This window comes from Lissotriton helveticus, chromosome 2_1 (genome assembly GCF_964261635.1).
Source record: "Lissotriton helveticus chromosome 2_1, aLisHel1.1, whole genome shotgun sequence".
Lineage (NCBI taxonomy): Eukaryota > Metazoa > Chordata > Amphibia > Caudata > Salamandridae > Lissotriton > Lissotriton helveticus.
In genome coordinates this window covers 1,144,819,342-1,144,846,386 of record NC_136059.1, presented here as the reverse complement: position 1 = coordinate 1,144,846,386, position 27,045 = coordinate 1,144,819,342, and the positions used below count along the sequence as shown (strand labels likewise).

Genomic DNA, 27,045 nt, shown 5'->3' with positions numbered 1-27,045 from the left:
GCCTTAAGGTCTGAAATAAGAAAGCCCCATCCTCCCCTGCACGTTGTTGCTTTTTGAAAGCTGATAAAGTGTAGCCGTTGAATGTGTCCCAGTGTTTGAAAATTAAAACGGAACGAGTTCATCTTATTTTACAGTGGGGTTAAGCTTCTTGGCATGGTGGACGGCAGGGCACAAGTCCTAAAAAAAGAAGTGGCGGGAAGCTGACGTCACAACAAGAAGTGACATCATGAAAGGTGGCTTGCACTCAGTTGCAGTTTATAGTTATTGAGCTCCCGGTAAAATAAGTGGGAGGACGCCGTCCACCTGCGTGGTACCCCAACTCGAGCCCTGGTGGACGGCATCCACCCTGTGAAAATAGTGGGTGAACACCATCCACCCACGTCTACCCCAGAGTTGTGCCCTAAATGCAATACTCCTTAGGCTTTAGGAGAGCACTAGTGACAGCAATATGCTAACTGCCGGTGGCACCTTAGGAGCTAGAAAGCCGTCTCTGGTAGTGACAAGCTGATGGACAGTCTGTGGCACATACAGAACTAAAGACTCAGTGAACCTTCAGTAGCCTGCTATGTTCAGAAGGAAGAGAAAAAGAGAAGAAAGCTGATTTCCTAAATACTGCTGCGAGGTGTATCTCCCTGCATAGATGTATCACAACGGTGTGAAGTAAAAAAAAATGCCTAGAAAGGTTCCTTTTTGGGCCAACGAAGGAGCAGGGATAGGCTACTTTTATGAGCGTTTGTGTGCATGAGTCAGTGCACTTTACCTGTGAATGCTCAAGGTCAGGCTACTCGCAGGAGCATTTAACAGTTTAAGTCACCATCACTTTATGTCCTGCTTTAAGAGAGCCAAAGACGGAGCAAGGACAGGCGATTTTCTTAAGAATGTCGGTTTGCAGAGGTCACTTGCACTGCACCCGTGTGCGCGCAATGTCGGGTATCTCAGGAGCACTGAAGAGCAACATTCACCTGCTCTTTATACCTCGATTCTAGAGGGCCAACCAAGTAGCAAGGACAGGCTAATTTTTAAAGATCGCTGGTTTGCTGCACAAGTCACTTGCATTTTACCTGCGAACGAACAAAGTCAGGCTAAGAACTGGTCCAATGAAGGAGGAAGAACAGGCTACCTTTAAGAATGTTAATCGCTTGCAACGAAGCAGCAAGGGCAGGCTATTTTTAAGACCTCGTGTTTGCCCAAGTCATTTGCTCTTTATGTCTGAACGAGCAAGGTTATGCTAAGAACACTATTTGGAAAAAGCCACTTGCACTTATATTTTGGCACTAATGTAGAGCACACTATAACACGTAATATGATGTTCAATCAAAGATTAAAACTGGCCTTTGCAAACCGCTGGGAAGGTGCCAAAGGTGCAATCAGGTCTGAGGGCACTTACCTCTCTCTGCACTACAAACTGAAACTGTGGAGGCTTTTAAACAGTTGATTTTACAGTTATGAAAAGGTTTTTATGTTTTACTTTTGTGACCACAAATGAGTGTGCTAGAAAGGATTTTTCACAGCTGTTCAAATGGCAGTAAATTTTATTTGATGGCGACCTTGACAAAGAAAAGGTTCTTAGGTTTCGTTTCTCTGTATTTTAAATCAATGCATCAGAAATTGTTTCTTCTTTGGCAACTGTATGCAATGGTTTTGATTAACTATGCAAATAAACTTGAATTGAATTGAGTATCACAAACTATGGGCCCTATTACGATATCGGGCGGAGTTTCCTGCACCTGGCATCGTCCCGACCGACTAATTAGGATGCGACCGAACACCTATACTTTACAATGGGAGCACATATTCCTCAAGGTGGAGCAATAAACAGGGGGAACAACAGGTGTCCCCTTGGCCTCCAACTGGAGTCCGTGCACCCAAGTGGGCTCTGCTGGGGGACCCCAAAGTCGAGTTCCGACAGCCTTGTCAGAAAGGCCGGCATGGAAAGGCTGCTGAAACACGACATCATAATCCCAAGGGCAAAAAGTGTCGCCCTTGGAATTATTGGCCGCATTCCGACTGCCCAATGGTAGCCAGTCGGAATGACCACTCTTTCATCGTAATTAGGCGGTGGTAAAAGAATCCTATATGCATATTAGTTTGCGGTCGGAAATCATAATAGGGCCCTAAGTTTGTTCAGCCACTAGCAGGTGAGTGTGCTCATAACCTCACACACATTTATGAGAGTCTTCCTCTAAGGAGAAAAGAGCATTATAATAATGTTTTGATCAAAGTGATAATTGCCTGAGTTGAGTCAAGGTAAAGGATCTTGTAAAGTCTGTGGCTGGAAAAGTCTGCACTTGGTAGATCAGTCAGCAGGGTGTTTGGAACAGTAAAGACCAGAAATTCAACTACAGTTTGAAGGTCTGCAGTGAGAATGTACTACTTTGTGCTACTATGTTTTGGCCCTATTTCACTATGATGAATGTGTACAACAGTTTGCTGTATAGGATTCCAGAGATTTAATGTTAGAGACATGGTTGGATCTATCCCACAATTGCTAGGGGTGACGTTCAGTGTTGGAGTTGTGATGATGGAGAGGACATGAGTAGAGTGTAGTGTTTTCCAGGTACATTTTTAGGTATTCAAACATCATTAAGTCATTGGTTGAACCACAAAGAGGGTAACCTCTTCTATTGTTGAGTTGTCAAGTATAGTTGTCTATCGCCACATCATGATACTTGGGTTTTATCATTCCCCCCTCATTCTCACCCTCATCCCTCTCTCCCTGCAGTGTCTCCGTACATAAGTCAAAGTTGTTCCATGAGGGAATAGTTCCATGAGGAACTCCAATGGACATTGACACTGGGCATATATAGATTCTTACTTTCTGAACATTTACTCCATGCTATTAAGGAAAGAGATAGGTTAGCTGAGAACTCTAACATTAATTTCGATGTATGTTTTTAGGGTGGCTTGGAGAAGTGTGTGATTGACCAATGTATACCATAACATTGCATGCGTTGGTCGTTACAATGACCGCGTTGTTACATCGCAGTACATTACAACACAAGTCATTACAGTGACTTGCTCTAGATGGCACACTAGACTTAGGAACAGTATCATTTACTATTCTAACGCCAGTGTGTGCAACAGTAGGTAAGGTGTTGAAATAGTAAAATACACAATTCCTTAAACTAGAGCGCCATCTAGAGCAAGTCGTAACGACTTGTGTAGTATTGTACTGCGATGTAACAACGCAGTCGTTGCAACAACCGCGTTGTAAAGGTAACGCGATGTAATGACCGAGTTGTTAAGGTTGTTTCTTGTGATTGACTGCATCAAATGCTACAGAGAGGTGCAGCGAAATTAGTATATTAGCTCTCCTTGCTGTCATCTATGAGTTGCTATTTCTGTGAACTTCCTGAGATCAGTTTTCTATGATCATTTTCAGGAAAGCTGCTCACAGCTTTCTGAGAGGTTATTTTAGAAAGGGGTGGGGTCCTTAATAGTGTGATATCTAATTTTAATCTGACCCATTTTATAATTGTCTGGGAATTTTTGACAGGAAAAATAATCCACAGTTTTGGATCAATAATCAAGAACACCGGAATGAGATCTGATTGGTAGCTAGTGGCTTTTAGATATGATACAGCTTTTCAAAGTTTCTCAATGGATAGAAGGCGTGTTGTGCTTTCTTGCTTCAGTATTTCGTGGGAGTACACACAGCAGTCTGCCTAACAGTGAGATAGATACATTCTTTACTAATCGATTATTTAAAATCATTATAAGAAAAGCCATTGATGCATTTTTACTCATGAACAATATAGCAGTGCTTACAAAAGCCTGAATGGGCATAAAACCTGGAAAAATTAGAAGTCGCTAAAATTTGAGAAATATGATTAAAAAGGTTACTGTGCCTTATGAAAGTGCGTGAACATAAGATATTAGGATACACAAGAAATCTAGGGCCAGATGTAGGTAGAACTTATTTACCGATTTTTAATTACCGAATTGTACCGATTCGGTAATTAAGAATCGGTAAATAAGAAGGGGGGGTATGTAGAAACATCCAGATGTTCCATTTACCGAATCGGTAAATATCTGTATTTACCGATTCGGTAAATACCGACCGGTAATGCTCCAATCATTCCTATGGGCTTTGAAGCCCATAGGAATGAATGGGGCATTACCGGTCGGTATTTACCGAATCGGTAAATACCGATTTTGACAAGGGTGCAGGGGGTGTCACTTTGACACCCTCTAGCACCCCCAAAAAAGGTTCGGGGGCCATGTGGCAGGCATACCTGCCCTAAGGGCAGGTCTGCCTGTCATATGGCACTGGTGTGCATGCACACATGTGCATGCACACCGGAATCGGTATTTTACCATCAAATATATTTGATGGTAAAATACAGATTCGGTAAGGGTTGTGGGACTCAGAAGAGTCCCACCTACATATCAAATTTATCGAATAGGTAAAAATACCGATTCGGTATTTTACAGAATCGGTAAATTTACAGATCGGTAAATTTACCGAATCTGTAAAATATGTGTCCCTACATACCAAAGCTCAAATACCGGTCGGTAACGGCCGAAAATACCGATTTTCGGCCGTTACCGACCGACCTACATCGGGCCCCTAAAGTGCAATTGTTAAACCTAGTAGGGGTAAAGGGATGGCCCCATGGCTGTTCAAAGTGCCTCTAAACTAGCCCCAAAGCTGACAGGGGTCTAGTCAAGGAGGTTCTTATCCATACACAGTACCACTGGACAGAGCCCGGGTTAAAGTGCAATTGGTAAATGGTTTCTAGAGATCAAAACCTGACAGGAGCTCTAGTCAAGAGGATGGTTTAGTCAAGAAAGTGCTTATTCATGCACAGTGCCTCTTAACAGAGCCCAGATTGAAATGCAGTTACTAAATAGTTTCACAAGATCATAGGGGGCAAGTTGTATCACAGTTAGGGCCAGATGTAGGTCGGTCGGTAACGGCCGAAAATCGGTATTTTCGGCCGTTACCGACCGGTATTTCAGAAATGGTATGTAGGGGCATTAATTTACAGAATCGGTAAATTTACCGATTCGGTAAATTTACCGATTCTGTAAAATATCCAATTTGATGGTAAAATACCGATTCCGGTGTGCATGCACATGTGTGCATGCACACCTATGCCATATGACAGGCAGACCTGCCCTTAGGGCATGTAGGCCTGCCACATGGCACCCGAGCCTGTTTTGGGGGGCCAGAGGGTGTCAAAGTGACACCCCCTGCACACTTGTGATAATCGGTATTTACCGATACGGTAAATACCGAATCGGTAATGCCCATTCATTCCTATGGGCTTCAAAGCCCATAGGAATGAATGGGCATTACCGATTCGGTATTTACCGAATCGGTAAATACCGAATTGTTCCGATTCGGTATTCCAGCACATCTGGAATACCTACATCTCCACCCCTCTGATTTACCGATTCTTAATTACCGAATCGGTAAAATTCGGTAATTAAGAATCGTAAATCAATTCTACCTACATCTGGCCCCAGGTTCTTCTACAGAGCAAATTAAAAAAAAAATTATTGGTCTCGCTAGCGAAGTTAAGCATTAAAAGATTGTGATGTCTTTAGCAGTCTATTGGGGCGTGGTATCAGATTCACATGTTGGTAATGCCCAAACCGCTCTCAGGAACTTCAGGAATCGAGCTGCCAGGTGTGAGGACTCGCTTTTCAGGCATGCATCAGCAGCTCCACACAAATTCAAATGTTTAGGGCACACCATATTGGTTGCAGCCAGAATAGTCTAAGGTGGCCGCAATTGAAAATTATATGGATTAATGATTCCTCCTGCATTGCACAGAATCAGTAACATCTTTCATGCTCATCAACGTTTCTCTGGCCACACCAAATAGCTTTTAAGCTGAATTAACTCTAATCTCACTCTCATTAACTCCTGCTTTAAGACTAGACTGAAAGGCAGGGAGAGATATGACGGCGGGGCTCCTGACTCGTACAGTGTAGATGCCCACCTGTCATGGGCCAATTTCTTAATCGTCTAAGCATTCTGTTCCCTGGAGATAGTTTTTGCTTGCTTGGTTATGAGTCTGGAGACTATTGGCACTGGGAGACCACTATACAAGATCTCTCGAACCTCTAGTGTATCCAATGCAGAGTTGAGATACTTGCGCCAGTTTTTTTTTTTATTATTGTTTGCCAAATTATGCTTTTTAGCATGTTTTCTTTTCAGTATTTGGCTTTCATGCAGTACATTAAACATTTTGCTTTGAGTGCTCAGTGCTGTGATACCAAGCAGAACTCCTCTCAAATTTGGGCATGACAGAACATTTTCATTTCTTGCTACAAATGTCGAATTTTGACTTATACTGATCTACCAGATCTTATCAGTGTTGGATTGTTTTGGAGTTTGGCATTTGGTACTTGCATTATCATAGAAAACAGTTTTCTAGGGCATCTTTTGCACTAGCTATTTGCACAAAGTATCAGAAGGTGGATGGGAGCACACTGCCTCACATAACAACACAGTTCGCCCTTCAGCATTATGGTAAATGCAGTACAATGTTTCCGCTTACTTGAATATTAGCTGTAGTCTTTCACCAGAGATGGTGCAGATAGTGCTGTAAATCTCTTGACACATGTTTCTGGATATTATATTTAATCAGTAGAGTCTGGAGATAAAAAAAAGCAAGGGTTTGGTGTTTAAGTTCATTTATGGTTTGTGGCAGAGTCAAGGACTGGGCACTTGAATGGTCTGTTATATTCCTTCTAGTTTGACAATAGAAAGCAATGCTTCTCCTAGTAGCTACGGTGCCACACCCCAAAGGGGTTCAAATAGGAAGGAACATCCACAAAGGGGGAAAACCCTCCTTGGCATTCATATAAAACTTAATTGGAGAAGATTTCACAGGTGATCCAAAATGCAGCAACTCTTCTGATGAGAATACATTTTCTGTACTTTAAGATCACTCCATAAGCTATCATTAAACAAGAGATGCAAATTCACGGCTTTGAGTAGAGAGGACAAAGTTAAGCACTCGGAAATGCCTTAATTTGTTGCAAAAACGTTTTGATGACATTCTCCCAAGAGAGCTATGAGATCAGCAATCCTGGCATTATTACAAGCTCTAGCAACCTATACTATGAGAATTGGAAATAGAGCCTTCTTTATAACCACAGCTTAACTCTGCAGTGAGACTCTTTGTTGGGCGGTCCTGTTTCCGACATGATGCCAGTTGGACGCTCATCCGACCGGCATCGTAATGAGGCCCTAAGTGTAAAAATAAAAGTAAAATGATAACACAGCGTTAATAACGTTACATTATTATTATTTTCTTCTTCTGTAAGGAGCGAGACAGGTTGGGGCCGGGCTGGGCTTGTCACAAGAAGAGAGAGGAGGAGTGGTTATTGCTGCACCAAGTGCGTATGACAGTTTAGCTGCTGTCTTGGGCTTGCCAAACTGTATTGTGCAATTAGGATGTTACCCACCGGCTGTATTGTACAGCTTGGGTATAGAACATGCACACCTCCCAATCCCCATATGAGCGCCGAACCATGGTGCTCAGACCAATCACGATGCTGCTGCCATGGTGACAGTAGTGTTGTGATTGGATTAGAGGAGCTTGGGTGCTGCTGGGAGCCAGGAGAACAGCAAGGATGGAAAAGAGGCTGCGGCTGGTGACTGGCGGTGACAAGGTAAGTCTTCTTTTATTTTCTAAACCACCCCACCCCACCACCTATCCCTACCAGCCAACACTGGTTTTGGGTCCTGTGCCAGATGACTCTGCAACTCTGGAACTGGCTGAGTTGTCAGGGCATCTCCCTGGTGCCATAACACCTGCCAGTATCTTTAAACTCTCTGGCAGACAAGCTCAGTCTGTGTTGCCTAGCGGCTCATGAGTTGCAACTGTACTCAGAGGTGGCACAGGGCAGATTCCAGTCCTGGGGGGAGCTCTTGTTGTATCTTTTCACCAGCTCTGATAAAGCACGGTCTCCAAACTTTGGTACATTGGAGTACAGAAGCCAGTTCTAGATTGGAGACACCATTTGTCTGGATTGGAACTCAGGCCTTCTGCACTCCTTCCCAAATCTGCCTTTCTTGCCCAAAGTTATGAAGAATATTAGGAACAACTGGTCCCATGTCATTGTAGTTGCTCCAGATTGGGCTAGGAGAGTGTGGTACCCAGAATGTGTGGCCTTGAGCACCTGTTATTTGATTCAGCTGCCTCTTTGGGAGGACCTCCTGTCTCAGCAGTAGGGTAAAGTTATGCAGCCGAAACTTCAGAAACTACCTCTCCAGGTGTGGAGATTGAGCTGCGACAGTTGATAGCCTACAATCTCCCCCTCCCCTTCCTCTACCCCAACAACCCACCCAAGTAGTACATTTCATTTTGGCCATTAGGCGTCCCTTGACAAAAGTCATCTATGCAGGACACCAGTAGAAGTTTGTTGTTTGGTGTTCTTCTCAACATATCCAAACCTTACAAGCTCAGTTTTCTGATGTCCTGCTTTTCTTCTTATTACTAGCCCTGCAGGGCCTTGATATGTTAACACTTAAAGATTATTTGTTGGCTTTGTTTATAATCACCTGATCAGCCATCCTTATTTAAATCACCTTATGTGCTGTGTTTTTTAAAAGGGCTGACCCATATGTCCCTCCAAAGCACTTTGTGATGCCCCAGTGGGAGCTCAATCTGGCTCTCACATTTGTGAATGAATTTGGACGATCATACTAAATAAGACTGATGCTTGACTGTCTATGGTGCGAGTTCTACTGTCCACATGGTGCTGGGTGTTTTTTCATGCTGATGTTTGGACATTTAAACATTCAATAGAACTGCATTCAGCACCCTCAGAGACATTTAATATAGCCATAATTAGTCATGGATAGCAAGAATACAATATTCAATAAGCGTTAGTTGCATGGCCGTTCTTAGATGGTGGCGTGATTTGTCTGGTTAATTCCGAACACAAACGAGATTCCTCCATGCTAACTTGTTACGTGACCGCCAGCGGCTGATCTTTGCTGGAAGTGTCAGTGTACAGAATAAACAATCTGTGAAAAGCTTGGAGAAACAATTGGATATTGTTATTTTCGTCCATGAGAGAGGGAAAAAAAGGACTTGCGAGTTCCTTTACAAGGATTGACAACTCCTATTGAATAATGTATTCAGGTTTATAAATAGCCATGACTTTTTATGGCTATATTAAATATCTATGAGGGTGCTGAATGCAGTTCTATTGAATGTTTACTTGTTTGACATTCATTTTCAAATGAACAGGAGTCACCTTTGGTAGTAGGGTGCCAGAACTGCGATAGCATCTCTTTGTGTACAATTCCACTGTGAGTGGTTCTCACCAACTATATTGATTTATTTAAAGTAGTTGTATGAGGTGTGGCAATTCTCCCATTTGGGTCCACTACTACCACGTATAGTTTTTGCAAATGTTTGGAAATGTTACCGTTTTTATATCACAATGGTGTGCATAAAAGTTATAATACAATGGAATATAAACTTCTGTAAGGGAGGATTAACTCATGTAATTGTCGAGGGGAAGTATTTCACTATGTTACCTTGTTTCCTTATAGGTAAGGAATGCAAGTGTGGTTACTTACAAACATAAAGTAAGGGCTATTATTTTACTATTGGTTAAATAGTAACCAGTAAGAATTTGATTTTCCATGAGTGATCATTATCCTGAGAAAGGCCAGTGACCCATAAGGGCATTTGAGGTTGGCTGAAACATGTCGGTACAAGTAGATGGGGTAATGGCGATGTAACTCCTCCTATATACCCTACATTTACTTTTAACCCTATCAAGTGGGACCATTAATAAAGAAGTATATAGGTACCAACTTAGCCAATTTTTGTATATAACTTCCTGCATTAGAGATCCCTCCTTTGGAGAACCTTTTCCTTTTTCTTTTCTCTTCTTTAGAAAAAAAGACATGCGCTCCACCCTGAGTGTTGGTCTGCACCAGGGTGTTAGCGGCCATATGATGAAGCATGCCACTACATAGTGGGTGAGAGCAGTCTTAAGAAATCCCTTGGGCTTTTTCCTAAGGTTTTGCCATTTATTGATATATTTACTTTCCTTTTGTAACCTCCTTTTCATGCACATGTTTTACACTTACTTGGATAGTATCCTTTTTCCAACTGTCTTTTACATGCAGCTGTTCCCTATCCTTCTCTTTGTGAGAGGTCTGTTGTTAAGTTAATAGACATGTGAAACTGCTAACGCAACCTAAATTACCTTCCTAGTTAGTTCAGTGCCCATGTGCTGAAGGGTTCATTACGGTGTCCAAAATACCTTTATAATGCCTGTTTCTTGGACAGCTTTCGATCCAGTTGGGTGAGTCTCAGTCATGCGATTTTGTATAGATGGGTTGAGGGCCAAAAAAACAATGTATCTGCAATTAGTGTAGAGATTATAGTAGTTTTTGCAAAGCATCACAGGATTCCTGGCCTAAATACAGCATTAGATTGCTGTGCCGTATCGCGAGGAATTTATTAATAGTAATTATCAGCATATATAAAGGTTTTTTGTTTCTAGGGTAGCCGACATATGTTAGACACCTTAGAAGTATTGGCTTGGGCTTTTTCAAGGCTCCAAAGATGGCTACGTCCTGTAATATCAGATGTACAGTTCGTGCCACAGAGCTGTGTTTAGTCAACTGGTGTTGTCATTCCTTTCTGCGGTCGTCTGTGGGGTCCGTGTTGCGGCACCAACAGTTGTGTGTTTCGGTGAAGATACGTTTAGTCATGTCCCCAGAAAAAGCAGAGAGGAGACCGAGTCGGGGATCGCCCGTGGTAGTGAACACTCCCCTGCATCAACTTGCTGCCTATTTATCCAGGGATACTACACCAATGAATTATGTACCATTTTGAAGCTGTGAGCACCATTTCTGGGTAAACATTTTCATGCGTTAATAAATACAAATGTCTATCTGTTTTGGGGTTGATCAAAGGCTTAGGGTAGTCCAATAGTGTTCACACTCCTCACTGGAAGGATCTTTTTGATCCACAAATCATAATCAGAACCACACATCAATACTCTTTCAAATGTATTTGCCTTAAAAATGTCATGTGACTCATAATTTGGAGTGGGGCATTGGAACTATATGATGGCAGGAAAATATTTATCTTTGTATGAGAGGAAATACATTTGTATTGTATGAGTCAAAAGAATTCAATGTCACTTGCGCTTAATAGTTCACAGATCAATTCCCCACAATTGCAACGTGTCCTTTCATATAAAGCACCGTGCCTACTGCTAAAATAAAACTACAATTACTATATTAGGAATTGTAGTTTCTGTAGACTTTATGCGAGCGATGCAAATCCTCAACTGTTGTCGCTTGATGCCATGTTTTTGAAAAAACATTCATCCTTAGGTTAAAATATCTTAAAATAATGTGACTTTGAAAAATACAAACATTCTGGTGTACTATTGTCACTGGTAAGTGCATTTATTTTCTCTACTAACACCACAGTAAGCTACATACTGTGCTGGCAAACGTTCAGGTTTGCAACTCTCAGACTAGCTGACTGTTTTCTTAATTTTATTTCTATACACATAAACAAAGTGGCAGTGTTCTTTGTAGCTGGATGTCATAGAGATAGTTAAGTGAGTTTATTTAGCATTGGTATATTAGCCATACGTGTGGTCCAGCTTTTGTTTTATCTTCATCTGAAATCTAGTTGTGCTTTCTTCAAATAGCACAAAATGAAGATTTGCAACAAGAGCTAAGCAACATTCAGAAGGAACTTGAACTTTCACAACAGAACTGGCAGGAGGAACAGAACAAATTGAAGTCAAATCTAGAAACACACGACAGCGTATTAAACAGCGAATGCAAAGAAAACCAGTTGTTGAAATCAGAGAGAAATAATCTTGAGAAGTCACTGCAGGTACTATGATTTATTCGATCTTGAATATTTCTTTCCTATTTGTAGCTTTTCAACTTCCCAAACAGTCTGAAAAATGTACCAAGTTAAGCAACACTTTCCAACCATCCAATGCTACTTTCTCTGGAATTGAGTACGCATATATGGTATCCTAATGGGAGATTTCGTGGCCTCTATTGGGAAAACTGCAATCACCTCGTAGGGGTGCAAGGCATGAGCAGTTCGGACAGCCTGTAGGGGAATGCTTGGTTGGAAGAGTGTTGAACTGCCCCATGGCCTCTACAGAATGTGTTTTGCTGTTGTGGTTGAATGGCCAAAGTAATGCAGTTATCAGTGAACCTAGGCATGTAATGACCGGAAGAGAAGATAGAGTTCATGGACTTAACCATAGGTTATGGTGCTGTCTGATAGAGGAATCTTTCTAGTATCCAGCCAGGAGCAATAGGGGAGCAGCCCATACATTTTATGGATGTTGTTGCCCACTGTGCAAAGGATCCAAGCTGCATCTCACCGATGAGGCCCTAGTAGGCTGAAACTGGTCCATGCTCATGTTATTGTTCTGAGGGATCTGATCTGCCAGCACGGACAGGACTGTTCCTCCTGAAGCAGGGATAAGTCTGATTTGCATATGAGTGACCGCTCCATCTGCAGTGGCTCATTTGACAAAAACAATGGTCTGGAATGAAGCCTGATGTTAGTGGCAGTAGCTGGGACTTTTGCAGTCATTGCATGCTTCACCTTTTATTGTTTGAGTGTGATGTCAGGAAGCAGGGCTGGAGGCATTGCTTAATCCTTTACACTGGACGAGCACAATGGAGAAATATTTCAAACCCACTTCCACTGAGTTTCTTTCAAGGAAAGGTTGGCAGTCATTGTGGAGTCTCATCGTTGTCTGGACTCAGGGTGTACGTAGAGAACACTAACCGCATCATACCGATAATGAAATACATTTCCCAGCAAGCCATGAATTCTAGTGTATTTAGGAGAGATGCTAGCCACCTTGAATATCTGGGTATAACATCCCTAGTGGCCCATAGTACCTTTGCTTGTCAATCATGATACAGTGTTGCTGCAAAGGATCTTGCTACGCCACTAAGGTTGTCAAAGGTGTCAGCAGTTGCCCCATTTCTCCCATCAGTAATTTAGATTGAAGCGGGGTTAAAGTGAAGGAGTTCAATCCAACTTTCACCATAGGGAGAGACGGCATGTCGTAGTCGGAGTTACCAAAACAATTGCCATTTATGCATCTCATATTTGACGTAAATATCTACAAAGAGCACAAGATAGTACCAGACATCACATTCCCCAGTTTAGAAATCTCAAAGACTTCTCAACTTTGGAAGCCCTTTAAGGCTTGCATGTGGCCTACCATATTTCCTATGCACTTAGGGTCCCTCATGTTATGTTATGTTGCGATCCCAGCACATATAGGGTCTTTTGCCATGGTATCAGCACAGTGTATGTCATAGGAGGGAGGTTCAATATGATCTTTTCTCTGTATGGTAAATGCGTTGGGTGCATATCTCCCATCAGCCACTGCTCACTCAAGAAGACTGGGTCATAGTGTGGATCGTGTGGATAGTTATGCCTAGACATGCTTGTGCCACCAGGCTTTTCTGTTATTAACAAAGACAGAAAAGACTAACAAGGCGGAGGGGTAGCTATCATTCATAAAGACAACTTTGTCATCAAGGAAATAGAATATTGCAATTACAACTCCTTTGAATGTCTTACAGCCAACATGAAGACCAAAGATAATGGAACTTTGCTCTGTCACCTTCTTTATCATCCACCAGCCCACACCTCCGCATTTGGGGAACACTTATCCGACCTGATCGCTCACTGTGCACTCGGAGATGCCAACAATCTAATTCTTGGGGACCTTAACCTTTGGTGGAATGAAACTAAAAACCCGCATATTCAAAAGCTATCCAATCTCCTCTTTGATAACAACTTAATCCAACATTGCACGGAGGAGATGCACTACAAAGGAGCGATCCTGGATGCTATCATCCCTTCCAGGTCATAGTTCAACTCTGACCTCAATACTGAAAGGAGAAAACTAAGAGCCAAAGAAAGAAGCTGGAGGAATATCCCTACCTCCATCATCCACGAACAACTCAAATCAGCTTGCAGGAAATACAATAACCACATCAAAAACAAGAAATCCTCCTTCTTCCGCTCTGCATTGGACAGCGCAAAAAATAGACCAAAAGAGCTCTATAACATCATAAGGCAACAAACCTCCAAGCCCGTGACCTCTTCTATACAGGCATCCAAAGAATAATGCGACAAATTCGCCAACTTTTTCAATGATAAGATCACGAAAATCAAACTCTCACTTGACGTCAGCAATACACACCCTACTAAGTGCATCACGTCTGGAACGCTCGATATCGCTCCCTATCCCTTGACCAACTCATGGTTAAGCTTCCGCCCCATGCAAGAATCAGAGATAATCACACTGATCGCCACCTCCAAACCCTTAGCCCATATTCTAGATCCCATTCCACCCATACTGACTAAAAAACTGAAGCGCTCCCTAGCACCACTTTGGTGCACAATCATAAATAGCTCTTTGAAAAATGGAGTCGTTCCAGACTGCCTTAAAGTGGGACAAGTCACTCCATTGCTGAAAAACCCGGCCTCGACACTATGGAGCTCAATAATTACAGACCTGTCTCTAACCTCCCCCTTCTGTCCAAAGTCTTAGAAAAATGTGTACTCCAACAACTAACCCAACACCTGGACAACATCAACCTCCTAGACTCCCATCAATCAGGTTTCAGAAAAGGCTGTAGCACTGAAATCGCTATCCTCAACATCATTGACGATATTCATAAATCACTTGACTCCGACCAATGCTGCCTCATCATTCTCCTTGACCTCTCGGCAGCATTCAACACGGTAGATCATAATCTTCTCCTCAGGGCGCTCCAAGATAGAGCCGGTCTTGGAGAAGCGGTCCACCAATGGTTCTCCTCCTTCCTGCACAATCGCACTAAAAAAATAAAAATCAAAACCTCCGCCTCTGTCCTCCACCCAGTCAACAAGTGAGTCCCTCAAGGCTAAGTGCTATCCTCGCAACTCTTTAACATCTACATGGAACCTCTCACTAAACTACTCAAAACAGCCAACATCCATTTCCATCTCTATGCTGATGACACTCAGATATATCTGGAAACCACCTCCCTCAGAGACATTCAAAAGATCAATGAAGTACTGAGAGATGTTCAACACTGGCTATCATGTAACCACCTCAAACTAAACCCTGACAAGACCGAGACTCTCCTCATTTTGAATAAAGAAGAACACCCCCAAATTGCCGAATGGCTAAAGGCCGTCGATGCGCTCAAAGGGATTCTCACACTGGAAGACTCTGTCAAATCATTAGGCATCACTCTAGACCCGAAACTGAGCATGACCGGACACATCAAGAACTCGGCCAAGAGTGCCTTCCTTAATCTCAAACTTCTGAACAAGATAAAACCTTTCATTCCGCCAAATGACCTCAAACAGGCCACCCAAACCCTGGTACTGTCAAGATTGGACTATGGGTATGCAGTCCTCTCAGGAATACCAAAATCCCATCTGGCTCCCATCAAAACAACGCTGCATGCGGCAGCCAGAATGATCACCGGCATCAAGAAATTTGACCACATTTCCCCTGCACTCAGGGAACTAAAATGACTTCCAGTCGAAATGCGGATCAGCTTCAGAAAAGCCTGCCTCACACATAAAGCCCTACATACCGGCAAACCTGAATATCTGGCAAAAAACTCAAAGAAGCCGGTCAGGCCAGAAACCTTAGAAGCTCAAACTCCCTCCTACTCATTCCACCAAAAACTCGAAAACAAAAAAACGCGGATCGATCCTTAGCAGGAAGCGCTCCAAAAATCTGGAACTCTATCCCCCCACACATCAGAACCACTACCACTTTTGTAAAATTCAAAAGCCAACAAAAAATCCTGTCCCTCAACCGCTCCCTAGGCAATCAATAGGGCCAATCGAGACTACGAAGGACTCCGTAGTTAAAGACTGTCTATCACCTTGTCGCTCCTTTGTCTTTTGTTTTTTTTATTTTGTGAATCTATGCAATGTATCTGATGTAAAGCTCTCCGATACCCTAGGGTCTGGCTAGCGCTATATAAAACTTCTTAAATAAATAAATAAAAGGAGCTGTGGTAATGAGGCCTTAGTGAAGGCTGCTCAGCCTGCCAGGGATAGGGTAAAAGGGTACCAAAAGGAGATGCTGTTGTGCAGTCAGCCTACTTGTCATAGCATGTTCATCAGGCAGTGACAGTCTTTCTCAGTAGTTACGAAAACCCTCAAAATGTTGAAGTTACTCTCTTGATAATTGTGAGGTCTCATGTCCACTGGAGATCCTGCTCTATGGCACCTATTGAGTATATTGCATACTTGGATAAGTTAAACCTGAGATCAGAGAACTCACTGAATAGTCTGCAACTCTCTAAGACTCAGTTGCCAGACTGCCCTGGGTCTTGAAAATAAATGAGCAGGCCGTCTGCTATGAAGACATTCTATTTGTAATTACTGAGGCCAGTTTGAATCCCCTCAGAAGACCATAAATCTGGACCCATTCTGCCAGCGTCTCCATGGCTATGGCAAATAATAATTGGGGCAGTGGCCAGCCATGTGTGGTACCTCTGCAAATGGTGAAGGTGTTTGACATTGAGCTTCCCACTCCAACTCTGTTGATCAGATTAGCATTATGGAGGCACATGCATTTAAGGAACCTGGGTTCTACATTCATCTTCTCTAGTAGTGCGAGCAGGTAATCTCACTACACTGAATTTAACACCTTCTCAAAGTCAACCATCTTAGGGCCAATGCACTATCCAATTGGTTAGCCAAAGCTAGGGCATTGTGATATTATGTCTAGTTGGCCAACAGCACATGAAACTGCATTGGTCGGGGTGGACAGAAAAATCGAATTATTCTTGCCAATCATATGGCCCAAATGGTGTGTGAGGGAGTTTGGACATTAGACGTACCATGTTTTGGAGGTCAGCCAGTTTAATGCATAACCATTATTTTAGACTTGTGCAAATCAGGCGACAGTCCACCACCCTCTAATGCCCCCAGCATGGTTCTAAGTGATGAGAGTACTTTAGATGAGATGTGTTTAAAAATGTCAGGGGGTAATTTGTTTGAACCAGGTGCTTTACCACTCTAGAGCAGGCCTGGGCTGTTGACTGTTCTTTATTCATGATCTCCTCATCTAGGAGATATTGTGCCTTATTTCACACCAGAGTGTAACCGTACTCATATACTGCCATTTTCTGCCAAATTAGAAGGTGCCCTATGAAATTCAACCTGCATTTATATTTTTTTGTTTCAATTTTATCTTAGAAGTATTGTATTTATGGGGCATCGCCCAATCAACCTTGCCTTTTTTAGGCCCATAGCAAGTGCTAATTTTGACTACAGGATATTGAGCAAAGTCCTGACCACCAGCCTACTTCAGCTTCATCCCCAACTGATTGACCCTGATGAAAATCGGTTTATTCCTTCCCAAAATATTTGATCAAACCTACGTGTTTCTGTAGAATCCTGGATGTGGCCCCTCAAACCTGGCCAGGATCCATGGCCCTGAGCCTAGATCTTGAAAAAGCATTCAACACCCTCAGGTGAGACTATCTGTTTGAAGTTCTCCACCGCTTAGGATGCCCATGCATTTTCTGACTCACACATGTACTCTATTCACATTCAATTGCTTGGGTCTGAGTTGGCACATCCATTTCCCTCTTCTTTGCAATGGGCCGAGGTACACAGCAGGGTTGTGCCTTGTCCCCGCTGTTATGCGCTCTGGCCATAGAGCCATTGGTGATGCCTGGAGTGAACTGTGTTATCCCTGTCTGATGTGATTTATGTGGTTTCATTGTGTGGGGATGATCTTCTTTTCTATTTCAAGGGTTTCCAGGATACTTATCCAGAGCTCCAACACCTCTTTCAAGAATTTGAGGCCACATCCAACCCTTGAGTGAACTGGTTGAAATCATGCACTTCTAGGTCTGAATGCCCCTGAATCCTGCACAGATTTAGGAGGGGGTCTCTTACGTTAAGAGGGAACCACTTTGTGCTACCTCGGCATCCAGATCTATCATTCGGACAAAGACCTGTTGAACAGTAATCTGACCAGAGCAGCATCAGCCCTTGCTTCATAGATCTCATCCTCGAGATCCCTTCACCTATCCCCAGTTGTCAAATAATTTTCTCGAAGATGGTATCTTCCCATATCTCCTATATTACTTTGCAAACCTGCCATTGATACTGCCAACTATTTTTTTCTGTGTCCCGGACGGGCTCTTAGGCAATCTATTTTTGGCATACTAGGGAAAGATGAGAGGCAGTTTCCAAACAACGCCTCGTGGTGGACTTCAGGTGTTATTTCACGAGTTGCCTGTTAAGATAATTTCTTTTCAGCTAATGAATGTTAGAATGTATATTGCATAATACACTGTGCATCAATGTTGCAACATATTGTACATTAGAGCAGTACTTCTCCCCAAAAAATATTGTAGAGGAGAACCCCCATTTAGAGCAACTAGCTTACTGTGCTCACTCACTAAGTGTAATTTAGGTTAGTATAATGCTTATACTCCAAATTATAAACTCAGTCTAGACATAGTAGCACCACCGCATGGCTACATTCCTCTCCAATGTAGGCAGATATTCATTATCCATAGTTCTGCTATGTAAAAGGGCCAAAAACCTATTCCATACCTGGTAAGTTTTGATCATGTGGGAAAGAATGTGTCTGAGCTCGACCCATTACCTGCATTTTAGCTCTACTTGGAGGATCATGTCAGAGTTGTTACCTCCTGATCTGCTCCTCTCAGGATTCATGAAATGCTGCTGGACACTAATGACTATATTTTTGTCAAGAGAAAAATGAAAAGGGAGCTGGGATCCAGGCTTCCTGGAACAAGGCCTGCCTCTCTTTCTCTCACCTTTACCCACAATATTAGTGTCATCTCCCCTGGAGGAAGACTTTGGGGTTGTTAACCCCAATCAGCCTTCTCTCAGGGGACCTGAAATGTATGTAAAATCTCTGTAAAGATGAGACCACATGCATAAGTGGTCATGAAGCAGTGGTGAGGAACAGACATAAATTAGATGTATGTGTGGTAAACTTTGGCTGCACCATTTCTCTCTGGGTTTGTCCGTAGTTCTTGGCTTCGGATTTCCTGGAACCCAGGAAAGACTTTCAACCAAACATATTTGAGAAGCAGAGAAACTAGAAAATCCAAGGAGGCATGCATTGCAACAAGCTGTCTAAGCCGAACATTGCATACAAAAGCAATGTATTAAGGAAAAGCCAACTGCAACTGAGCTATCATCCTGTATTCACACAATAATGTCACATTATTGCTTTCTGAGTGTCAACCAAAGATAGGCGCCTGCTACTGGTGCTTGGTTTGGCCCTGCAAGGGACAATCCCACATATTAACATCCTGAAAACAGATATCCAAGAGAGAGAAGGTCTAGATTTATTCAGGCAGGAAATACTAGAAATAGACTAGTTGGGATAGGTTGACTTGGATGGCCCTCGTTTAACCCAATGAAGGTTGCACTGTGTTCTATTTTTTCAGCTTGTGCCTAAAATTCTTCCTGATTGGCAGTCTTCGATTTTCTCTGACAAGACGGAAGATCTGTAGTTCAACCAATATAATGGAAGGCACGCATGATTTTTTTTCTCATTTCTCTATTGAGTTATCTTTGCTCCTTATTGGCATTGTGCCAGAATTGCACCAGAGAGAAGATGACGTACTAACAGAACACAAACAAAATTGCTGATCTGCAACGTATTTCTTCTTTTCCCCTCCTGGCAAGCCTATCAAAGTGCCGCCAACCCACATTTTTGCACCTGATCCAGAAGGTTAACTTTCAACATTGTACCATGTACAGTCCACTAAGTGACTGCTTTCCCTCACTATCACTTAGTCATACTTACTCTCATACTCATTGATATTTTCTCACTTTCACTCTCATTGACACTTTCAAACACTAAACACTCACACTCTCATACTGTCAATTATTTGTCTTCTTTTCTGGCAACTCCAAAGCTCAGTGACAGCAGCAGGGCAGGAATGCGGTGCTGGAAATGGGAATTAGCACGGCATGATTCACAGCGAGGATCAAACACTTGGAACATTCTTACTTTTCAACTTATAATCAAGCTGATCTAAATCAACTTATTCAGGCTAAATTTTCCTTCAACAAAATTTCCACAGAGTCTGCTAACTTATGTCTACTCAAATCTAGCCCTAAATACTATAGTGCACAGAACAAAGCTGGAAACTTATTGGCAAAATATCTCAAGGTTAAAAGAGAAAGAACAAAAATAGACTCTATTGTTGACTCTTCGAACACTGCCTTATATAAAGATGAAGACATTTTACACGAATTTACGAACTTCTATCAACAACTCTACACTCCAGAGTCCCCTCCTACTCCTGCGGGTATAAATCCCTTTTTATCTACAATTCCTCCTCCTCCCGCACCTGATGTAGACTTTGCTTCTTTGGAGGTTGATTTTTTGCCTAGAGATATTTTAGAGTCCATTCACATGCTCAAAAAGGGTAAGGCCCCGGGTCCGCATGGCTTTTCTATTGAATTTTATTTACATTTTTCCGCCCTCCTGGTACCAAAACTTCATCAATTGTTTTCCTTCTTTATTGAGTCTAAGAAGTCTGCAGGGTCTTTTCAAGAAGCTCTAATTTGCCTAATTCCTAAGGATAATAAAGATCATACTCTGTGCAAAAACTATCGTCCTATCTCGTTAATTAATATAGATTATACCATTTTTGCTAAAATTCTTGCTCTTCGCCTTGATAAAATTTTACCTCTACTTATTGGTAAAGAGCAATCTAGTTTCATTAAGGGACGACACCTCTCCGACAATACGCGTCTCTTTTTCAATGTTCTCGGTAAATCTCGATCCTATAAACAATCATTGGCAGCTGTTGCCCTTGACGCCGAGAAAGCTTTTGATCGAGTTGATTGGCAGTTTATGTTCTCTACTCTTACTTGGTTTGGCTTTGGCCTAAAGTTTCTTTCTTATGTTTCTTTATTATATTCTTTTCCTAGATCTTTTATATTAGCAAATGGCCTTGTTTCTTCCTCTTTTTCTCTTCTCCGAGGAGTTCGCCAGGACTGTCCTCTCTCTCCCCTTCTCTTTATTTTAACGTTAGAAACTTTTCTCACAAAACTAAGATTGAACCCCGACATTACGGGTTTTATCTATGGAACCTCTCAGCTGAAACTCTCTGCCTATGCAGATGACATTCTTTTTTTCATTTCAAATCCTCAAACTTCTGTTCCAGCTTTTTTATCTGAAGTTTCCCAGTTTGCATCGGTTTTGGGCTACAAACTTAGAGGCCCATTACGATCGCGGACGGACTTGCGTCCGTCCTCGAGGGCTGAGTAGGAGGGAACGTCCGCATGTGCTGCGGCGTTCCCTCATGTGCAATTAGGATGTGACCGCCACCCTGGCGGTCACATCCTCTATTTTTAATATTGCGGCGGGTGCTGCTTGAAGCAGCACCCGTCGCAATGTTAAAAATGAAAGCTGTGCATTTGCGTGCACAAAGCGTCAGGCACCGCGCGGTGCCTGCCGCTCTGTGCACACAAATGCAGGGGGGTACCATAGGTACCCCCCATGTGCACCCCCCACCCCCCCTTCACCCCTGGGGGCCTGCAACGGGCCCCCAAACAAAAATCCGTATGCCTTTGCACGGCGGAAATGCCGCCGTATAAAGGCATAGAAATTCAGACATCCTAATATGGCTGGCGGTGTCTGAGAGGCACCGCCACCATATTAGGCCTTTTCCGCCGCGGTTGTAAGCCAACCGTGGCGGAAAAGCAGCGGACTTAAACCAGGACCCACCAGCCATCCTAATGTGGCGGTTGGTCTTTGGTGGGTCCGCAGAGGATTTTCCGCATCCGCCGGGCCGGCGGTGGCTTCCGCCGGCCCGGAGGATGCGGAAAATCCTCCATCATAATGTGCCCCTTAATACGGGTAAGTGTGAAATCTTACCTCTGAATGCTTTTTGTTTTCGTTCTGATTTTCTCTCCTCCTCTTTTCATTGGAATCCGGACAAAATTAATTATCTGGGCTTGTGGTTCACTCCAATAATTAAAGATACAGTTGCATTAAATATTAAAATTCTTAACACCACTTTAAAGGAATCCACAGCGAAATGGAATCCCTTGTTTTTATCTTGGTGGGGTAGGTTAGACTCTATAAAAATGATGTTAGTTCCGATCATCCTATTCTTCCTCTCCAATCTTCCAGTTAACATTCCCAAATCTACATATCAATCTATTTACTCTATTCTTTCTCGCTTTCTTTGGCAAAATAAGAAGGCTAGAATGTCCTTCGCCAAACTCCAATGTCCTAAAAATATGGGTGGGGCCAACTTCCCGGATTTCTCCTCTTATCATGACTCTTTCTTTCTTATGCACTCAGCTTCCCTTCTTACTGAACGCTCCCTTGACAAATCTTCACAACCGTTGTGGGTTGAGGTTGAATCCTCCTTTTTTCATCCCTTTTCTTTTGAACAATTTGTTTCTTTATCACACATTCCAATTAGAATGTCTCTCCTGATTCTTAAAAATGCTAGGAAAACTTTTTCTCCTCTTTTTCTGGATGGTATGGACGATCGTTCCCATTTCCTGCAATCTTCTATTTGGTACAATCCTCTTATTAAATTAAAAACAAGACTCTTTTTTGGAAGGAGTGGCACAGTTTTGGTATTTCTTGGGTACATCAGCTTTTTTCTGATGATGCTTGTATACCCTTCCAGTTACTCCAATCTCAGTTTTCCCTACCAGCCTCTTTTCTATCTAAATATGCTTTACTTTGCTCAGTTGTACAACGTAGCTATAATGCTCTTTGCTCTTCCTCTTCTCACACTGACGTCCACCCCATTACTATACCCCTTTTGCTCTCCTCCTCTTCTGCATCTCAAATTTATAAGACCCTGCGTGGAACCTCTGACAACCGCAATAAGTCGGTTACTGAACTTGCTTGGGAGTTGGACCTACACGAATCCTTTTCCATTTTAACGTGGCACAAGATTTGGTCTAAAATAAGGAAATCTTCTAGAGAGGCGAACACTACTCAGACACTATTTTTTATTTATAATAGACTTTTGATTACTCCTGGCAAATTACATAAAATTGATCCTTCCATCTCCTCAGCTTGTTGGTCATGCTCTGCTGACGATGCTGATCTTAAACATATGTTATTTACCTGTCCCCTAGTCCATTCTTTTTGGTCCAAAGTTTGGAATCAGATCAATAAGATTTTTTCCTCTCATTTTCCCCTCACTTGGCCACAAATTTTTCTGGGAAGTATAGCTGATATATGGTCTCAATCCGCTGATAATGTTGCTATTATTGATTTACTCATAGCTGTTGCTTTCCAACAGATCACCAAGTCCTGGAAGGATGCCTCCAAGATTTCCTTCCAAGCCTGGTGGTATGGAGTCTGCTACAATCACAGATTAGATAGAGCTTATGTTTACCCTGTTACTCTTGCTATTAAAAGAGATTTATTGTGGTTACCTATTACAAATTTTTTGGACCTATCCGCCCGATTTATCCCTCTACATTCCCCGCATACTGAAGAAGTTCCCAAACTGCCATGAATATGCATTTCTCACCTATTTGTTATATTAGATATTTTTATGCTTATATACATTGTTTACAAGTGTTTTAAGAAACTTTTTACATGTAACGGTTATTATTACATTTGACTGCTTGTTTCACTCCTTCTTTCCCTTGTCTTTCTTGTTTCTCCCTCCCCCTCTCTCCCTCTTTTCTTATCCCCTATTCTTCTTTTTATTTATACAGCTGATATTGTTCTAACACCAATTTGTATTGTAATGTATTTTGCCTATTCAATTTTACTTCCTTATTGCTCAATACATTTTTCTTTAAAACTTAAATGATTCACAGCGAGGAACCAGACAGAGCAGCAAGGCCAGGATCAGAAGGGGGAAGTCCCACCTCAAGTCCTCACCCAGCTTCTTGATAGGATTGGAAGCACAGCCCTCTCAGAAGCTGGTGCAGTGCTTAGTATGCTGCTGCTGTTGCTCTGTATAGCTCCTCTTTGGCTCACTTTATATAAGCATTGAAGTGTAGCCCAAGATATTTGTATATTTTAACTTCTTGAAATGTTCAATGTATCTATGAACCAACTAAAATGAGACACTCTTTTATCAAAAACAAACACTTTTGTCTTTTCAAAAATGTTACTGAAGTCATTTTTCGTACAATATGCTATTAGTCCGTCAAGATTTTTCTGAAGGCCTCTCGTGGTGTAGTCTGAAATGACAAAATCATCAGCATTCATTAGATATGAAATATGTTTCACTCCTATTTTTGAGGCAAAATAATTTGAATTGCTTAAAACTGTGGTAAAATCAGCCACATATAAATTAAAAAAAATTGGTACTAGCACAAATCCTTGGCACAGACTATTGCTTTTTTCTTTCTTTCTTGTTAAATGGCCCGTAGAGTCCATCTCCACTTGTGTCCATCTTGAACTATCCAGAGCTTGAATCAAGGAAAATAAACCCCTCGGGACAATCCAAGTTTGTAGTTTGCCCCATAGACCACCACTATCCATCATATCAAAGGCAGTTCAGAAGTCCACAGAGCAACTGTACACTTTCTAATTTATTTCTAAGAACTTTTTTTTATAATAGCCCAAAGGACAAAAACAGTAATCAATTGTAGAGTGTCCTCCTGAATGCCACTCTGTATTTTCCTGAACACATCTAAAAGACTGATTAGCCTATAATTTGCTGTTATTCTCCCATTACCTTTATTCAGTAATGGTTTAAACACCGAACCCCTCCATGAATCAAGGAAAATGCCACTTTCTACTATCCAGCTGAATGGAAGCTTCAGATTTTCTATCCACCAATCAACATTTGTTTATTAAACAACTAGCTTACCCGTCGCGCTTTGCTGCGATCTCAGAAGAAAGGAATGTTACTGCTGCTCAGAAAGATAATTATCTCAGTTTCCTATGTTTTCTAGGATTGGCCTATATCTTCTGAATACCTCAGAATGGCCTTTTAAGGTGAAATGTTAACTTTTTTCTCTGGTTTGTGTATGCTTTCAAATGATACTTGTGTCTCGCACTCGATATTGGCTCCTGTGTCTTTCACCCTAGACTACTTCCCCTCCGGTTCTATTTCGAACCGGATTAGGCCTCATCGCATTTGGTATACTTTTGAATGCGGGCGCGAGAGCACAGCGCTTACACGCTCATACCTTGCACCCCCATCACGACTCAGGTTCATTCCCGATCCCACACCGTCTCGCCAACACTCCGTCTCGGCACAACAAAGACTGATTCGACATGTTTGGGCAGCTTCTCCGGTCCCCTCAACGCGCGTAGCTGCGTCGAGGAGGGCCGAGTTACATTAGAGGAATTCACCTTCGGTGCGATTCTCGATGGTCGTTCGTTTGATAAGAACGGGCTTGATCAGTTTGTATTCAAACAGCTTCTAATCTTGCTTCAATATTTAAAAAAAGTTTATGCCAGAAACCTTCGCGGGAGTGTGCTTAACAACTTCCCAAAGTTTCATGGCGAGCGGATGAATGGTGTAGTAATGCATAAAGGACAAACAGACAGACAGACATACATTCGTTTTTATATATATAGATAGATTACTTAGTTTAAATTTGGATATTTTTAAAAATGTTTTCCATGATAAATAATTATATTATATCAGGATTGCCACTATACTTATTTTCTTGAACCTTTAAAAAGGGAGAACCATACAAATTGTGTTCATGTGTGACCCAATCCACTTCTGATTTCATATGGGATTGAACTACTGCGTGTACATCTAATATATTGATCACCAATCCTCAAAACATTTTCTGGTCCTCTGCCTATATACCTTCCAACATTTCATTCCATTTATAAATTGGAAAACTCCATTTCTTTTCCTGATAAGATTATTGTATTGTTTTCAACTCCAAAATCTGCTTACCATTTACATTCTTTAATCCTCTCCTAAAATATTGTTGTAGTTTCCAAAGGACTTTCTTATGCTCTCTACACTCTTTGTCACCCTCCCAGCGATTGTGCTTACTGGCATAGATAGTCCTTAATTTTACGGCTGAAGACAGAAATTGCCAAAGATATGTACACACATTCTCAGGTAGGAAGGCAAACCAATCTAATTTATTTGGGTGGGAAATAAAATTATGATCCACATCATAAGATAAGTGAAATTTCATGGGCATCTGAAGTTGTGTCAGACCGAGTCAAACGCTCAATCTCTGGGGGAAATCCATATCTAAAGTTGAGACCTTTTCTTCTAAAACTGCTTATTTAAGAATAAGTGTACCCTGTAGGACCTAGTGGTTGCTTCCTTCATAGGGCATTACATTAAAATCACAAAATAATTTTAATAGCGGGGACGAAAACACAATCAATTGGATAGTGATGAGAGCCAGCCGTAAAGGTTGCACCAGCCAAATTATTTTGAGCTGAGTAACCATTTAAATTTATGAGATAGGTTCTGCTCAACCAATCGCATATAATACTAGATTCCTTCAAAGGTGTAATAGTCGGGAAGTTAGCATCAGGGATATTATACATCTAAAGGATATTGTTTAATACGTTGTCTATTTTTGACTGGTCAATTTTTGAATTAAAATCCCATGCTATAATCACAATAACCTCTGTTTATTCTGCTTTTAACCTAGTTTACTTTGTTTCAAATGGTTCCAAGAACTCCGACAGATTATACTTTATATACCCTTATGGAGATATATATTAGCTCAAATTGAAGTGTCACTTTGTTTATTTTGCTCTGTCAGCATTTTTACCACAAGTATATGTTCCCTTATACTTACATCTTGTAGCCTTCATACATTTCTTATTATTTTTGTGGCTATCAATGTTAGAAGACCCCCACATATTCTCCCCATACATGGCCTGGTTTACATATGGATATTCAACTTTCAATTTTCGGGATCTCTTGCAGCCATTTCTCCTTCAGGAGGATAACGTGGTTTACATTTAAAAGATGCTGAAATGTACCCGACTTTACACACTGATGATAACCATGGATATTCCAACTACAGAATTTTAAACTCCTTTAGAATCCTGAATCCTCTGCATAAGCCATCTGACATATCT

General features: G+C 41.8%; 1 protein-coding gene across 1 annotated transcript in view; it reads left to right on the top strand.

Annotated features, from left to right (window-relative positions):
• CCDC171 (coiled-coil domain containing 171) overlaps nt 1-27,045 on the top strand; it is a 2,807,212-nt gene that overhangs the window by 226,006 nt on the left and 2,554,161 nt on the right. The window contains exon 4 of the mRNA XM_078675985.1: nt 11,659-11,849. The gene's annotated coding sequence lies outside the window, so the exon portion shown is untranslated. The remainder of the gene's footprint in view (nt 1-11,658; nt 11,850-27,045) is intronic.